Raw genomic sequence first — 19,459 nt, forward strand, 5'->3', positions numbered from 1 at the left:
ACCAGTGAAGTTTCGAGTCCATTTCTCAAAATAAGTTTGAACCGTTTTACTATAAACTAAATAATTTACTCAAATAGTGGGTTGGGACCCCCCTTAGGGATTTGTTTCTATGCTCTAGTATTCATATTAAAACAATTGGCAAGCCTGCAGCTAGGTGGCAGCAGTGCTAAATCTGGTAGAAGTAGTAAGTACACAGGAACACATGAACTGAGTTAACGCAGTTGAAGACATAGAGGATTGTATGACAGGAATAAAAAGGAAATAGTGAAATGAATTATATTTATATAGTGATTTTTCCTCAAGTGACTCAAAGCACTTTTACATAGTGAAACCCAATATCTAAGTTACAATTAAATCAGTGTGGGTGGCACTGGGAACAAGTGGGTAAAGTGTCTTGCCCAGGGACACAACGGCATTGACTAGGATGGTGGAAGCGGGGATCGAACCTGCAACCCTCAAATTGCTGGCACGGCCGCTCTACCAACCGAACTATGCCGCTTATAAAATAAGGAAGGAAAACAAGTGACGATAACCGAAATAAAAAGCAAACCTTTGGACCTTATCTCTATGAAATGTTGTTTTTCTTACTGTTGCTGCAACAAAAACAAAATAGAGCTATTCATCCATAAAATCACATTTGAAACACAGATTCAAAAGGATGTGGAGTGCAAAAAGGGATCACTGCAGCCACTAAATATGAACACAATCATCTACATTTATTATTGTAGGACATTTCCTGTGCATTTGGCACATATGGAGTGATGGCAAAATTGAAGTTAAATGTGTTTATACAAAATGTAAAATAAGTCTCATAAAATTAGTCAATTGTGTTTCATAAAAACTGTTCCTACTGTTTGAAGTGTTCAAGGTTTTTAAAATAATTTTCTGGATGGATTGGATGTTCAGAGAGAGATTCTACAAATATGCACTTTCATCCCTTCTGATAAGCTTTACAACAGGGGTGTCAAACCTATTTGTTTTGAGGGCCACATAAGTATATATATATATATATATATATATATATATATATTAGAGATGCGCGGTTTTCGGTCTCATCCGCGGAGTCCAGGCGGGTGACATGACGAAAAAATAGATTTTAATTAGATTCGGGTGGGTGGCGGTTGAACCATCCGGAAATATTTGATATACATGGTTCTGGGATCGGTATCCTTTACCATTCAAAGAGCCGTTTAAGACCCGTGTCACAAAGCAAAGAAGACAATAGGAGACGCTAATATTCTCTAGAATGACTGCCGGCAGTCACCCAGATAATAAGTATAAGGGCATGCTAGGAAGCCATTGGCTTTTTCGCTTTCTACAGCATGTACGATCTGCTTGTCAGTCCAGCATCATGTTGTGTGTGGCTTCCGCAGCAACATGCACACGACTGCAAGGCATACTGGGTGATACAGAGTACACTAATGGTTGTGATATAAACATTTTTAACACTCTTACTACTATGCGCCACGCTGTGAAGCCACACCACACAAGATTGACAAACACATTTCGGGAGAACATCCTCACAATAACACAACATAAACGCAACACAACAAATACCCAGAATCCTTTGTATCCATGATAATTCCTGACTATTTTATACACCCCGCTAGCAGCAAACCCCTCCCCCCCTCCCCCCCGTGCGTCGTTAAGGTGGGCGGGGTTGGGGGCGTAGGGGTGTAAAATATATTCAGGAAGTGTCACGGATACAAAAAATTCTAGGTATTTGTTATGTTGCGTTTATGTTGTGTTACTGTGAGGATGTTCTCCCGAAATGTGTTTGTCAATCTTGTTTAGTGTGGCTTCACAGCGTGGCGCATATTAGTAAGTGTTAAAGTTGTTTATATCACAGCCATCAGTGTACTCTGTATCACTCAGTATGCCTTTCAATCTTGTACGTGTGATTGCGGAAGCTGCACACATGTTGCCGGACTAACAATCGGCTTGTACATGTTGTTGGAGGTGTCTAAGGCAATGGCTTCACAGCATGCCCATATTCTTATCATCAGTATGAACGCCATTGAATATTTGCGAGAACCTTAGCGGCTCCTATTGTCTTCATTACTCTGTGAAACGGGTTTAAATAGCTCTGTGAGTGGTAAAGGTGGCCGACCTCTGATGTATTTCAGCGGGCGGGTAGCGGGCAGTTGCGGTTCTGATAAAATGTTGGTTCGGGTGGACGGCGGGTGGATGACGACTTTGGTGATGCGGTTGCGGATGATATAATCGTCTATCCGCTCATCTCTAATATATATATATATATATATATATATATGAATATAAATGTATTATATAATGTATCATAGCCAAAGCGTTTCAATTTTTTTTTTTTACTTACAATTTAATTGGTATTGTAACTTGCTTTCAAATCACACGTCAAGGTGACAAGCAAATATTTATGTGTTTTCATTATTAAAATTTTTATTTGAATTTTTGCATGATCAAGTTTAAAAGAAATGCAATTGCATACAGTACATGCATTTTAAAAATTATGGAAAAAAATACTTATATATATTTTGTGATTACAGATGTGATTGCATTGTGCACTTACAGTACATATATAGGAGCACAATTAGTATTATTGTTTATGATAGTTCTTTATTATTAATTATTTAAAATTAGAAGAAAAAAATTAAATAAAAAAAATATATATGTAGAGGGCAGCCCAATGTCAGAGGTGTTAGTGCATCTGCCTCACAATACGAAGGTCCTGAATAGTCCTGGGTACAATATTGGGCTCGGGATCTTTCTGTGTGGAGTTTGCATGTTTTACCCATGATTACGTGGGTTCCCTCCGGGTTCTCCGGCTTCCTCCCACCTCCAAAGACATGCACCTGGGGATAGGTTGATTGGCAACACTAAATGGTCCCTAGTGTGTGACTGTGAGTGTGAATGTTGTCTGTCTATCTGTCTTGGCCCTGCGATGAGGTGGCGACTTGTCCAGGGTGTAGCCTGCCTTCCGCCCGATTGCAGCTGAGATAGCGACCCCCGGCGACCCCAAAAAGGACAAGCGGTAGAAATGGATATATATATATATTTTTTATTTTTTTTTTTTTTGGGGGGTGGCGGGGGGCGCTGGCGCCTATCTCAGCTACAATCGGGCGGAAGACGGGGTATCCCCTCCAAACATATTGCTGCGTATTGTGGCCAAACAGCTCAATTTTGGTTTCATCTGACATCACATTGACAAAGACAAAACCTTCTGGAGGAAAATTATGTTCAGACACTGAAAACATGTTTTATATTCAAGTTTTTTCAAAATAGCCACCCTTTGCGCTGATTACTTTTTTGCACACTTTTGGCATTCTCTCGATGAGCTTCAACAGGTAGTCAACTGAAATAGTTTTCACTTCACAGGTGTGTTTGAAGCTGGTTTATAAAAAATACACAACCCAGTGAATAGTTTGCATGTGTGTCTTGAAAATCAAACAAACCGAGTAGTCTTTTTTAAATGTTACAAATTGACTTGGTAATATGTTTAAGTTGTTGCAGATGTTATCTCAGCTCATGTTATCCATTGACTTTGAGTAAGTATTCGGAATTGGAACAAGTGTTGGAAAGCATTGTGTTCACCTTCAGAGCCTGCACTGTCATGCAGCATGCATCAATTAAAGAGGTCTTTTATCTGGAGCACACGGTCACACCCCATTCACTGCGTTCAACCCCATGAACCCTGCAGAAAGCACGGTCCGTGTCAGACCCTGCTGCGCACGCACAGGCGCAACCCAACAACACTCTGGTTGGTCGGCCTTATCTGCTACTAAATAATAGTTCTGGTTGGTTAGACTGTGGGAGAGTTTTGGAGGTGAGCGTGAGAAGGTCTCATGGTGAAAAAGAAAATATCAGCAAGGGCCTATGTCAGATGTTTGGTTACCTCTACCCCCTTGTGGGTAACAGTTGTAATTGCATAGTGCACTTCAATATATAGGGCACAATCATCTATTTGTATTAGATCTTTATTTGATATTTAAATGTATATTTTATTTTACTTTACTTTTTGACTGTAACGTAACACTCAGCTATATCCAATTTTAATACTAGCAGCGTTTTACCAGTAGAGGGCAATTTTAGGTATTTGGGAAACACTTGTAAGCTCCATTTATTACCACAAGATGTCAGTGTTCATCAACAAAAATGCTGGAACGTTGGTCAAAAAGAGAATATAGCCTATTCACGACCCCATAAGTGGTTAAAAAAAATGGATGGATGGACAATTAGATATATTTTTAATATTTTTAAAATAAACAATCCGGGCAATTAGCTCTAAATCAACGGGGTGCTTATTGTACTGCAGGCATGACTAAATGCTTCATTAGACCAGCTACAAATCATATACAATATTCGAATAGTTGGACCAAATATTTGTTTTAATAAGTGGACTGGCCTGATTGTTGTTATGAAGAAGTGAAATACGCTGCTGTGTTTGGAATAAAGCAGCAGTGCATCATTAGAAGCATCAAAGCTTTCATGAACTTGTTGACCAAAATACAATTAAAAAAAAATAGAGGGAGAGAGGGGGAGGCAAGCCCATCTGATTAAGGCCTCGTTTTCCCAGCTCTGATGATGCTGATGTTGGCCCACGGCTGGTCTGGTGTCCCTGCTGGGCCCCTGGAAGGAGGCTGGCAGGGCCTCATCCAAGACAAAGACATCAAGAGGGTAAACAGAGAATGTGGGCCATCTTTGGTTCAGTTTGTGTTCTTAGACTTAAAGCAGATTTCCTCATGTGGATTCACTTAGTAATGACTTTTTCCTGACTTTTTTTCAGCTCTTGAATTTCTAGATTTGTTGTTTTAAAAATACCACTCAGTACAGCACTGACTGCTAGTGTTAGCTGCTGCATTACTGGCTAAATGCTAAATACATTAGCCTGGTATACTCAAAAACGGTCAGAGCATTGATTTGATTGCAACTGAACTTGTGAGTGATGTTGTTTTAGTTGACATTTGACCTCTTTTCTGAGCAGGCTTCATCAGGTCTTTGACAGGAAAGTTGTATTCTAGTCATATCTTATACAATAGTCCAGGATGTGACTCACCCATTATACCAATACATCATCCCACTACCATCAGGGCGCAGGTACGGAACTATCAAATTCCGGAGGGTCCTCCTTGGGAAAAGCCTTATCCCTTCAGCTTTAGCCTCCCCAGGCCCAGCCAACCTGTCTGACAAGCCTGTGGTCATGTATGATGTATTTTTGTTATTTTTGTTCGTGATGTGTAATGTCTATTGTTTAAATGTACTGCAGTGAAAATGAATAAATCTAATGTAATATAATCTAATTTTACATGTTACATACATACTCAAGGCATTGAATCAATCGCAACTGGACTGTTCAAGCTTTGTCAGTTCACACTCATGACTACATATAATTAAACTAGAGCTGTTCTATCTAGTCCTAAGCATGAACTGATAAAGCCTGTACAGTCAAGTTCAAAGCAATCAATCATCCATCCATCCATTTTCTACCGCTTATTCCCTTTTGGGGTTGCGGGGGGCGCTGGTGCTTATCTCAGCTACAATCGGGCGGAAGGCGGTGTACACTCTGGACAAGTCGCCACCTCATCGCAAGGCCAACACAGATAGACAGTAATCAATCAATCAAAGTTTATTTATATAGCTCTTAATCACAAGTGTCTCAAAGGGCTGCACAAGCCACAATGACATCATTGACTCAGATCCCACATCAGGGCAAGAAAAAACTCAACTCAATGGGATGCAATGAGAAACCTTGGAGGGAACCACAGATGTTTGTCCTATCTAGTCATGGGCATCAAATGGTAAGCCGGAACAGTCCAGTTAGGATCTGTTAGACTATGTCAGGGGTCGGCATGCGGCTCTTATGCGCAACCTAGTGGCTCCGTGAAGCTTTAAAAAATGTATGAAAATGGAAAACGGTAAAAAGAATGTTTTTGTTATTCTATGGTTTCTGTAGGAGGATAAACATGACATACATGTTCCAAATTTTTAGAAACCCTACTGTTTATATTAAACATGCTTCACTGATGAGAGTATTGGACAAGCGCCGTTTGTCCTACTAATTTCAGCGGCCCTTAAACTCACCATAGTTTGTTTACATGTACAACTTTCTCCAATGCAGTCACAGAAAGAAGTGTTTTATGGCACTCCTTTTTTGTCTCATTTCGCCCACCAAACTTTGTATGATGTGTGTGAATGGACAAATGTGAGCTTTGTGGACGTTGTTGAATTGTGTGGATTAATCAGGCATATTTGGTCAGTGCATGGCTGCAAAGTAATTGATGCTACCTAGATTAGATTAGATAGTACTTTCTTTATTTCTTCAGGAGAGTTCCTTCAGGAAAATTTAAATGTTCAGCACAATCCCATTTAAGATCAGACAAACGTTACGGGAAGACAGAACAGGATCGCTGACGGGTCTGCCGGCTTCCAGCGCCCCTTACAAAAAAGGTGAGATACAGGTAAATAAGTGGGGGAATGGGAGAAAAAAAATAGAAGATTAAAATATAATAAAATATAATAAAAAAAAATCAGTTTAAGCCCGGACCCTGGAGAGGGGGTCCAGACTGAGGCCAAGGGAAAAAAACAACAACTCTTAGCCATAGTACACATCCCTCTCACATGTGTGTAAAAGGGAAACATCAAACATCAAAGAAGACAAAGGACATGAAAGACATTAAAGCAGCGGATACAACCAGCCACTTCTACATACAGCTATGAATAAAAAGTAAAAGAAACATATACGCTGTGGTGGCCTCTGCGGTGTTCCACGCTGTTGTCTGCTGGGGTGGAGAGAGCATGGCCAGAGACAGGAGCAGACCCAGCAAAGCAACCAAGAGAGCAGACTCCACTCTCGGACGCCAAACAACTCTCGGCCAGTGTCTGGTCCGCATGCATGAGCATGCTATGTAGGCTCGCTGTATGTACATATTGCATCATTATGCCTCATTTGTTGGTATATTTGAGCTCATTTCATTTCTTTTTATTATGTCCTCTGTGTATTTCACTATTATTATCATTATTTGACTCATGACACATTATCTGTATGTTGTATTGGATGCATTTCTCATAGTTGTTTCTGTGTCGTTACAGACCACAGCAAACGTTACCCAGCTTGTAAAGATTGTAATAAAACTATTAGAAGAAGACAGCATGCCGTTTCCTTGAACTTAGACACTCACATTGACTTAAACACCTTTGGCCATTTTGTACCATTAATTTTCAGGAGTTATCGCACCCTCTGAGAAGCCTGCGTTTAATGTTTTCCAATGTTGTAAAAATGTGTAGAATAAATATTACCTTTCAACATATCTGTCAACAAAGATTTGTGTCAGCCTGCGACACATAGTAATTTTGATAGTAGGCTAATATAGCTAGTATAGACACATCATGTGTTTCCTTTATTATAATACTTATATATGGCCTTTAATTTGTTTGTGGCTCCTAATTGATTTTTGTTGTTGTGGTATTTTTGGTCTAAAATCGCTCTTTCATTTTGGGTTGCCGGCTGGCTTCTTGACTAGGTAATATTAGCTGAGAGCTGTCTTATCTAGTCATGAGCATGGACTGATGAATCCTGAACATTTCAGTTGCGATCGATTTGACGAGGTTGTACTAGATGAGAGCTGTCCTATTTTGTAATGATCATGAACTTTTTGACCCTGGAACAGATGAATTCCAATGGGAAACTACTGTAAATCTACTTTGAAATATGAACACATTGAAGGTCAAGTAGGGTCCCAGAACTAGTTCCAGCTAATGCCTCTGGTTATAAAATTGAATATTAATAATGAGGATTTACAAAAATGCTTTCTTTATGAGCAGACCAAGTGAGGTGCTTACTTGATAAAGCAAGACAAGAATAGTTTAGAGCAGTGGTTCGCAAACCTTTTTCCCCAAGTACCACCACAGAAAACACTTGGCTCTCCAGGTACCACCATAATGACCAACATTAAAATACAGTTGTGTAGTAGGCTTAAATATTCATTGAATAGCAAGGCCACTGTAACATTAAACACTGTTTGAACAGTAACACTGTGTTTTAATATACAAAACCAGTGAAGTTGGCAGGTTGTGTAAATTGTAAATAAAATCAGAATACAATGATTTGCAAATTAATTAATTTGTCAACTTAATTTTGTTTCAAAAAGCGACATCAGTGTGCAAAGGATATCACCACATGGGCTCAGCAACACTTCAGAAAACCGCTGTCAGTAACTACAGTTTGCTGCTACATCTGTAAGTGCAAGTTAAAACTCTACTATGCAAAGCGTAAGCCATTTATCAACAACACCCAGAAATGCCGCCGGCTTCGCTGGGTCCGAGCTCATCTAAGATGGACTGATGCAAAGTGGAAAAGTGTCCTGTGGTCTGATGAGTCCACATTTCAAATTGTTTTTGCAAACTGTGGACGTTGAGTCCTCTGGACCAAAGATGAAAAGAACTGTCCGGATTGTTATAGGCGCAAAGTTCAAAAGTCAGCATGTGTGATGTTATGGTGGTGTATTAGTGCCCAAGGCATGGGTAACTTACACATCTGTGAAAGCACTATTAATACTGAAAGGCATTAATAGTGGTCTACAGGTTTTGGAGCAATATATGTTGCCATCCAAACAAGGTCTTTTTCATGGACGCCCCTGCTTATTTCAGCAAAACAATGTCAAGCCACATTCTGCACGTGTTTAAACACTGTGGCTTCGTAGTAAAAGAGTGCGGGTACTAGACTGGCCTGCCTGCAGTCCAGACCTGTCTCCTATTGAAATTGTCTAGCACAATATGAAGTGCATCCATTGCTTTCGGTCCCCTAGAGGTCCTCTCTAAGGTTTCTCATAGTCAGCATTGTCACTGGCGTCCCACTGAGTGTGAATTCTTCCTGCCCACTGAGTGTGAGTTTTCCTTGCCCTTTTGTGGGTTCTTCCGAGGATGTTGTAGTCGTAATGGTTTGTACAGTCCTTTGAGACATTTGTGATTTAGGGCTATATAAATAAACATTGATTGATGATTGATTGATTGATTGATAAAATACAAGAAATTAAGCTTTACTTAAAGCAAGAATGGGAAATAATTCCATCCGAAAACTTCAGAAATTGGTCTCCTTAGTTCCCAAAGGTTTACCGAGTGTTTTAATAGGAAAGACGATGTAACACGGTGGTAAAAATGCCACTGTGCCAACTTTTTTGCAATGTGTTGCTGCCATTAAATTCTAAGTTAATGATTATTTGCAAAAACAAATTTAGTTTCTTAGTTTGAACATGAAATATCTTGTCTTTGCAGTCTATTCAATTGAATATAAGTTGAAAAGGATTTGCAAATCATTGTATTGTGTTTTTATTTACCATTTACACTACGTGCCAACTTTACTGGTTTTGGGTTTTGTAGAAAAATAAAACCTTGTACTTTAATCAAGTAAGTCTCTGGCATACCACCTGATGAAGCCCATGTACCACAAAGGAATCACTGCTTTGGACTTTAATTTGAAACATGTTCTTCTGGTGCAACCAAATATTGTCGACTGACTAAAAAAAGGCAGGTGACATATATTTTTTTTTACACCTTGTTAAAAGTCATGGGCATCCATCTTGAAAGACAAACCAGTGCAAAACCATGACCCTGCCTTTAACTTGGCCCGTCTGAGAGATTTATGGTTGCTAAAGGGCTTCAACGTGTTGGTGCCAACATCGGGGAGATTACCAAAACACGCTTCAAGTGGCTGACATCACATGTGTCAACACAGGCAAGTGAGAGCTGCCACTTTGTTCACATTTGGGACATGCAATAAATACTGTCTGGGGAACATGCAGCCTCCTTGGTGGAGGTGACACACCAAGGTGCTCATGAAGGTCTCATAAACGTGATACCAAACACACTTTGCATATCAATGTGACACTAAAGTTGTTCTGATTTGACTTTATCACTCCATGTTTTGCTATGTTGTCAAAGTCATTAGGATTCTCTTTGTCCTCAGTTCCACTCCACCATGTTTTGTCAAAACCAATATAATTCTCGCTGTTTCATAAAAGGATCTGTGAAAATGTTGCGATGTTTTCGAAAGTTGAGAACTGTGACTGGGAAAAAGATAATAATGCTCATAATTATTGACCTTTGGCCCCAACTTGCTTGTGCATGTTTTGTAAGTTTGAATGGCAAAATCAACTGTGTTCTTGCTGGGGCAATACAAAAAAAAGCTTGCATGTAAGAAGATTTCGACTTTTAACCAAGGTGATCACAAAAGTTTAGTGCTTAAATTTTTGCCTCAGCTACTTTGTCAGTATCGTATTCAATACTAACAAAATGAATAGGATTCTTGCTTCAGCTACTTTGATATTGTATCAGATACTATCAAAATTAATAGTGTTCTTGCTTTAGCTACCTTGCGTTAGCTACCTTGTCGGTATTGTATCCGAACTTTCAAAAATTATTAGGCTTCTTGCTAAAGTACCTTGTTGATATTGCATCTTACACTGATACAATCAACATAGTCATCATTGTCACCGACGTCCCACTGGGTGTGAGTTTTCCTTGCCCTTATGTGGGCCTACCGAGGATGTCGTAGTGGTTTGTGTTGTGGTTTGTGCAGCCCTTTGCGACACTAGTGATCTAGGGCTATATAAGTAAACATTGATTGATTGATTGATTTCCGTGTCTACCTTGTTGGTATTTTATCAGATACCAGCAAAATTAATAGAATTTTTGCTTCAGCTATCTAAATGAGTATCTTGTTTCAGCTACATTGTGAGTACAGTATCAGACACTATCAAAATTAATAGGGTTATTTATTCATCTACCTTGTCAGTATTGTATTAAATACGTTTTAAATGATTACCTTACCTTAGACAATACCTTGTCGGTATTGTGTCTGACACCATCAAAATCAATCTGGTTCTTACTTCATCTACCTTTTTGGTATTGCATAAGATACCGACAAGATGAATAGGGTTATACTTCCGGTGATCTCGTCTGTATTGTATCAGATACTGTTCAAAATAATTGGGTTCTTGCTTCAGCTACTTTGTTGATATTGTATCCGACACTATCAAAATCAATAGGGTTCTTTCTTTGTGTACCATGTTGTTATTGTATCAGATACTATTCAAAATTAATCGGTCAGTTGTTTCTGCTACTTTGTCGGTATTAAATAGGATACTGTAAAAATTAGTAGGGTTCTTAAAGCAACCTTGACATTATTTCATTAGATACTATCCAAAATGAATAGGGTATTTGTTCCAGCTACTATGTCAAAATTGCATCAGATATTTTCCAAAATGAATAGGTCTGTTGTGTCAGCTACATTGTCGGTATGGGATAGGATAGTATAAAAATCAATAGGGTTCTCGTTCCAGCTACCTTGCTGGTATTTTATCAGATACTATCAAGATTGATAGGGTTCTGATAAGTGTGACTACTACAGAAGTGACAATGAATTGAACTGTTTCGACCTTTAACTTGAACCAACGAGGTCTTTTATTTGTGTCTGGTATTCAAAATTAATAGAGTTCTTGCTGAAAGAACTCCAAAAAAAGTTTGAAAATGACTTTGTGATTTTGACTGGTAGCAAGCTTACAATCAACATGTTCTGATTTGATCCTTTGACCACAGCTCCCAAGGGCATGTTGTGTGAAATACTCAAAAGCAATACAAGTCCTCCAATAGTACAATATTTTCCCCAAAATTTACAGATGGTGCACATATTTGGACATGAACAGATTTGGTCTCAGTTAGTGCAACTGTGGGCAGTGGTTAGTGCATGTGCCTCACAATAAGAAGGTCCTGAGTAGTCCTGAGTTCAATTCCGGACTCTTCGTGACTACGTGGGTTCCCTCCGGGTACTCCGGCTTCTTCCCACCTCCAAAGACATGCACCTGGGGATAGGTTGATTGGCAACACTAAATGGTCCCTAGTGTATGAATGTGAGTGTGAATGTTGTCTATCTGTATTGGCCCCGCGATGAGGTGGCGACTTGTCCAGGGTGTACACCGCCTTCAGCCCGAATGCAGCTGAGATAGGCTCCAGCAACCCCCGCGACTCCAAAAGGGACAAACAGTAAAAAATGGATGGATGGATAGTTCAACTGTGTTATAAAATGAATAGTTTTTTTTGCTTTGCCATAATATAATATTATTACAATTTTCCCCAAAGTATTATGATGCATTGGTAAAACCGTAATTCAATGAAGATTCACTGATTGGACTCTTGTGCTTAGCTTCTAACGTCATATTGTGTCAGAGAGTCAAAAGCAATATAATTATTGTCTGTCTATCTGTGTTGGCCCTGCGATGAGGTGGTGACTTGTCCAGGGTGTACCCCGCCTTCCGCCCGATTGTAGCTGAGATAGGCGCCAGCGCGCCCAGCGACCCCGAAAGGGAATAAACGGTAGAAAATGGATGGATGGAATAATTATTATTTATATTATATTATTATAAATTATTATTATTTCTTTGCTACCATTCAAATAGGCTGACAGAGGACAAATTGTGGCTTTTAGGGAGGTGTCAATGACCATGAAGTGATTTGGCCTCAGTTACTTAAATAAACTGTATTGTACCAGATAGTGTACAAAAATATATGAAAAAAAGCTTTCTTGCTCTATGATAAATTGCTGCTCTGACCTTTCAGGCCACAACTACCTCATTCAAAATCCACAGAAAAAACAAGGTGAAGGCACTTTGCAGGAAGCCACCAATCAAAAGCACAAGAGTGTTATTGATCATGTCTGATACCTAACCTCTCCATAGTTTTGCACTGGTACATATAAGACGCGTCTGCTGTCTGATTGCAGCAGGCTGATCCATTGCATTCTGATTAGGAGCTTTTAAACATCAATCATTTGTTTGGCTCCACAAAGGGAAAACGCTTTCCAACGCAAACCATTCCTCGAAATCTCTCATTCAGCTGATTTTAGGCGTGCTAAAAGTCTGCTCTGGTTTAAGTGCAGCAAACTCCGAGCACCTGCGCTCACATGTGTCTCAGTACTGATGAATAAAACATTTCTTGTTTGTTTGTCTGATGGTCTGCCGGCATAAGGCTGACCCAAATGCATACCTGGTGATCCCAAATGGGAGAGTGGGGGGAAAACATCTGCAAAAACAATCATTTCTGACTTGACACATCTGATGCAGTTTGATTTGACTAGTTTTCTCACCATTGTCTTGACGTAGACCTAGTGATTACTTTTTTTTCACTTTTAGGTTCTGTGCCGGAATGTGACACACATTCTCGCTCTTCTCAGCTTCTGGCATTCCTTTCTGCTCCCCGCCTCGTTCTGCTTTGAGGTCAACGGTTTCAAACTGAGACAAGAGGCTCTCTTTTGCCTTTTCTTACAAGCACCATGTTGGACTTTTCCACGCTAGAGTGGAACCTCGAAAGTTGACCACTGACTTTGTGATTCAAAACCATTTGTTTCCCTAATTGCAGATAGTGGACATTAAGTTACCATGTTTTCTTGACTATACAAGCTGCACTTACTGAAAATGGTTTTCCTCACATTCGCTGCACCGAACTATTGCCGCAGATTTATGTTGTGAAATTAGGTATTTACACAGAAAGATTTTACAAATGCTCATTGTAAAAAAAACAAAAAAAACCCCACAGTTTACGGTAAAATACCAGCAGCTGTGGTTGCCAGGAATTTACTGTGAAAAAATACAGTCACAATGTGTAGAACATTACGATATGTTGATGTTATATCTGTTAATTTTACGGTTGATAACCTATAGAATTTACAGTAAAATACTGGCAGCTGTGATTGCCAGGTATTTACCGTTAAACAAATTAGGGTCGATTTGGTTTTGCCAATCAACCTATCCCCCAGGTGGATGTCTTTGGAGGTGAGAGGAAACTGAAGTACCCGAAGAGAATCCACACAGTCACGAGAAGAACATGTACACTCCACACAGAAAGAACCCTAGCCCGGGGATCAAACCCAGGACCTTCTCAAGGTAATGCACGAGCGCTAACCACTGCACCACCGTATTTAGTAACTGAAAAACGCCTGTGTTTCCAAGACATGTGAGCGGTGCATGACGATTCAAACTTTAGAGTATGTGTGCAACCTTTCACTGGACAACTCACACCTTGGCCTTCTGCAACATGTTCCTTAGAGCGAGCTATTGAATATGAGACTTTAATGCTTTGTATCCGTTAAATAACTGCTTGCAAGAATTTCCAATACACTGAAACATACAACGTGGTTTATTTCGATGTCTTTTAAACTAAAGCACATAGACATAACCCCTCAATGACTGAAACCACTTGCCACAAAAATAGAAGAAACCATGTTGCTAGCCAAAAGTTAACCAGGCTAATGCTTTAACACAAACACCTAAAACAATTTAGTTATGCGAAAAATGTAAATGAACAATGTGCAAAATCATTAATTTAGACTGTGGTGGGCGTGGCCTGCACACCTGCAGCAAAGCAGGGTGTGGCAGGACCAGCTTCGAAATTGGCGACAGGTGAGTGGATGACACAGCTGAAAGTGTTTGTTTGATTGCCTGTCGCGCTGTTAAAGCCAGCAGTCGAAATGGAGAAGTTGTTGGAATTGGAGCACACGGAGAAAGAGACCAAAAGACAATTGCTGAAAAGCAACGCAGAGACTTTATTTGAAAACAATAAATATATATTGTGAATGTCACACCCCGCCTCGGGTGAAGGTAACGTAACCTTTGCAAACCAGACTTCAAATCAAGGATGTCAAAGCACGCAGTTGGCAACAGTTTACAAACATTTATTTAAGTCCCAAAAAAGTGTTAGGAGGTGAACAAAAGGAAGACAAAGCACCTACACTCTGTAAGAGTAATAAATAAAGAGGATATTAGTATCGTATATTATATGTAGTACATTTATATTCTAAATAGATTTCAAAGTTGCATGCGTTAAATAAGCCTATAGATAATTAATCAAAATAAGCATCCATCCATCCATCCATTTTCTACCGCTTATTCCCTTTTGGGGTCGCGGGGGGCGCTGGCGCCTATCTCAGCTACAATCGGGCGGAAGGCGGGGTACGAGGGGTTAGTGCGTCTGCCTCACAATACGAAGGTCCTGCAGTCCTGGGTTCAAATCCAGGCTCGGGATCTTTCTGTGTGGAGTTTGCATGTTCTCCCCGTGAATGCGTGGGTTCCCTCCGGGTACTCCGGCTTCCTCCCACTTCCAAAATAAGCATATTAAAAATAATCAAAATGTAAATCATTCATTATATCAAAATACATATATTCACAATCAAATGTCAAACATCAAATTGATCAAAGTAAAGAATTAAATAACAAAACAGATTTAGCTACTGTTGAGACGCATTTTTAGTGCCGTCTCACCCGGGCCAGGAGCAGGAAAACAATTCGAGGAGGCAGGAGTTGAGTCAAGTAGAAGTATTTTATTTAACACAGTCTGCAGAGAGCGGAGATCGTTTAGTACACTTGAACAGTAGTACCAGGAAAACCCAAAGCGATCTGTCTGAGAGTTTGTTGTACAGCATCTATATACTCTGTGCCAGTAGTTAATTGATTGGTCAGTCTACTGACTGACGTCAGTTGCTATGTGTCTCGTGTCTAGGAACCTCCCTTGGTCTCCTGTTAAGTTGGTTGTTGCTCAAGCATCTGTTTCCTGTTAGTGCAGTGTTTGGCACACTGAGCCAAATTGAGATCAGGATGTTTGCTTTGTACACTCATTACTACATAAATTAGCAATCAACAAAATTCATTTAACCGGTTACAACACAACATAAAATCCTCATCAAAATAATCACCTCAGTAGTTGTTTGATGTATGGAGACCGAAACTCTTGCTCAGGACAGAGAACATCCTCTGGCAGTGACAGACAGCAGACGGCAGAAAAATGGCTTTTTCCTCACTTAAATAGTCCATAGCCCCGCCCACTAGCTGGGACCAATTTGACAGCGGAAATTAAGAAAACAGTTATTTTGTAAATTACACCATAAATAACCATCACATGTCTAAAAAGTATTCACATAGTACTTTTGCATTTTTAATGCAGTCATTTTTGTACGCAGTGTACTCAGGTTTAGACAACACAACTTTCAAATGTCCAGTGTCCCTCGGCAACACCCAGCTCCTGAAAGTCATGGTTTGGCCCGAATTAGGCCTAATTAGTCAAAGCAGGTGTGCTCAGCCAAGTGAGCATTCAGCCCCACCCTGACTCTTTTAGTCACACATTCAGAGCCATGGTGAGTGAGATGTTACAATTTGTTTGTTGAGCATGCTTTTCACTAACACGATTGAATGTTTGTAGTGTGTCCATGTTGAGCTTCTTAACAAATGTGCACGGTTTGAGAGGAAGCCAAAGGTCCAACAGTGACAGTGTGGGGTCAAACTGTCACATCACCACCCTCCTCTCCAACGACAGCAAGTTCAGGGAGATGAGACAAGTAATCAGCTAGCAAGTTAGTTTTGCCAGCCCGATGTGTGATATTGAAACAATAGGGCTGTAATGCCAAGTACTATCTGGTGACACCGGAGTTCTTATCTCTCATGGAGTTGATTCAGCTCAATGCCCAGTGGTCCGTTTCCAAATCAAAGATCCGTCCCAGAAGGTAATAACGTAGGCTGTCCAAAGCCCTCTTAATGACAAGACATTCCTTTTCCATGGCAGAGTGCCTAGTTTCTCTGGGATGCAGTTTACGGCTCAGATAGAGTAGTGGTTGTTCCTCGCTCTCCTTTCTTTGGGCTAGGACGACTCCAAGATCCACACCGGAGGCATCAACTTGAACAAGGAATCGTTGGTTGAAGTCAGGATTCCGTAAGACCGGGGAAGAGCATAGAATGGCTTTGACCTTCTTGAAGGCAGGTTCACATGTTTCTGTCCATTTGACAGGATTAGAGGATGCTTTGGTTGTCAGTTTGACAAGAGGAGCTGTTATGGTAGAGAAGTGGGGCACAAATGTTCTGTACTACCCAGAAAGCCCCAAGAATGACCTGACCTGCTTCTTTGTCCGGGGTCTAGGACTGTTTTGGATAGCCTTCACCTTGTCCACCTGAGGACGTATCTGCCCATTGCCAAGATGGTACCCTAAGTAGAACACCTCAGCTTTGGCCCACTCACATTTCTGGGTGTTAAGAGTGAGCCCGGCAAAATGGATCCGAAGCAGGACTTCACTTATGTGAGCGAGGTGGTCTTCCCAGGAAGTGCTATAAATCACAACATCATCAAGATTGACAGCAGAGAACTGGCCACACCCCTGCAGAGCATGATCCATTAGCCGCTGAAATGTTGCAGGGGCTCCGTGGAGTACAAAAGGCATAACCGTGTAATGATAGAGCCCTTTTGTTCCACGGAAGGCAGTGTATTCCCTTGACTCCGTCTGTAAAGGGACTTGCCGGTATCCCTTACACAGGTCAAGGGTGGTGATGAACACAGCGTTGCCTAGCTTCTCAAGAAGTTCATCAATACGTGGCATGGGATAAGCATCAAATTTAGAAATGACATTCACTTTGCGTAGGTCATTACATACACTTATTGTATTGTGTTTTTTAGGAACAAGGACAATGGGTTTACACCACTTACTGTTTGAGGGTTCAATCACTCCTAGATCCAGCATGGTTTGGATATCATGGTTGAGGGGCTCCACCATCCGCTCAGGCACTCTGTATGGGCGCTGACAGATATGTGTTGGGTTTTTTAAGTGAATGACTGTTCAATTAGTGGAGTTTTTCCTGGCTTTCCACTGAACAATACTGGGAATTCCTCACACACATGCAAGAGTTTAAGGGCAGATTGTGCAGACAAGTGACTTACATCAGGTTGCGGTGGTCTAGTGAGCATGGACAGATCCATCTCAACATCATACTCCATTTCCACTTCCCGTGCCAGCATCACTGTTTCCTCTTGCAACTCCTTGGTTTGAGTGGGTACTTGACTGGCCTGGACATCCTTTCCTTCCACAGAGGAGTTCCTCTCCTTCCGTTCCTTCAGAAGGTTGATGTGGTACACTTGGGATGCCTTTCCTTTGTCCAACAGTGCTTGCACGGGACGGCCATTAACACAAGCTGGCATCATGTTAGGTTTGGCCTCAGGTTCAGGATCGGGTGCAAGAGCAGGTGTCATGACTGAAGCTAGGACAGAGGGATGGGGAACATGACAGAAGCTGGACAGCTTGGGACATTTCAAGGGGCAGACTGGGGCTCGATGCCCTGGCTGTTGGCAGTGGTAGCAGATGAGATTCTTCACTGGACTCTGTCTCGGGAACAGTCTGTTGTCCCCTGAGGTGCTGTAACCACCTGCTTTCTGCACCCCTCTTTGGTTTGACAGGTTGGCTGCACCTTGGGTTGCTACACGGCTGTTCTGCTACCTTGGCATTTTGAGTCCTTTACGAGCATTCAAATACTGGCCTGCAAGTTTAGCAGCAGTAAGTCCGTCTTCTGGCTCGTGTTCCTTGACCCAAGTCTTCATTTCGTTGGGCAGCAGGTGAAGGATTTGCTCCAGAATGAAAAGCTCTGCGATGTCTTCTTTGGAACGCTGCTCTGGCTGGTTCTGTAGAGACCTTTGAGTCTGTTGTAAGTCTCCTTGGGAGATTCACCAGGGGGAATGTAGGTTGACCGGAACTGTAGCCTTTAAGTCTCAGGAGAGATATCAAACTTAGCCAGGAGGGCTTCTTTAAGGTCAGCGTAGACGTTGGAAGCATCTTTGCCGGTCAAGAGTGGAACAAGTCTGCAGGCCCATTCAAACTGAGGCCAGCCCAAGGGGCGAGCGATGCGCTTGAAGCGGACAAGAAAGTTTTTGATGTCCTCACCCTGCTGCATAGGGAAAATCTTTGGGCCTTTTTGGAGATGATGGTCAGGTGGCAAGGCATCTCTGGACGGCGACGCTTGAGGGCTAGGAGTTGGATATGGGCGAGTTCTGGGTTTTGGCGACTGCTCACAATGACTATTATCAGGACGGTTTGCATTTTGGTTAGTGAGTGAGTGATCTAGGCTAGGCCTTGTACCGACTGTTTTCAACTCCTGGAGTTCACGGACTAAAACAACTTCCCTATGTTGCTGTCCAATTAAAAAGTCTTGGAACATGTTGAACAGGGTAGGATCACCTAGTACTCTTTCAGTCCTTGGTGGTTCAGCAGACCACCTAGCCTTCCCAGACCTCTTCCTGTGCTGCTTACGCCTAGCCCCAGAGTTCTCAAAACCTTAGACGTCTTCTTCAGACTCCTCAGTGTTCCATCCAACTTCATGCTCCTCAGCCATAGTCGTCCGGTCCAGCCTCATTGCTGTGGCACCTCGACCAGCCATCTCATCAGTCTCCTCTGTCATTGCGACCTCCGACACTTGGGATCTCAAACCAGTTCTGGCCTGCCTTCTGCCATGTTTGTTTTAAACTCTGCGGTATGCCATCCTACCACAGCCACCATATGTCACACCCCGCCTCGGGGGAAGGTAATGTAACCTTTGCAAACAAAACTTCAAATCAAGGATGGCAAGGCACGCAGTTGGCAACAGTTTACAAACATTTATTTAAATCCCAAAAAAGTGTCAAGAGGTGAACA

The sequence above is a fragment of the Nerophis ophidion genome, linkage group LG15 (assembly GCF_033978795.1).
Source record: "Nerophis ophidion isolate RoL-2023_Sa linkage group LG15, RoL_Noph_v1.0, whole genome shotgun sequence".
NCBI lineage: Eukaryota > Metazoa > Chordata > Actinopteri > Syngnathiformes > Syngnathidae > Nerophis > Nerophis ophidion.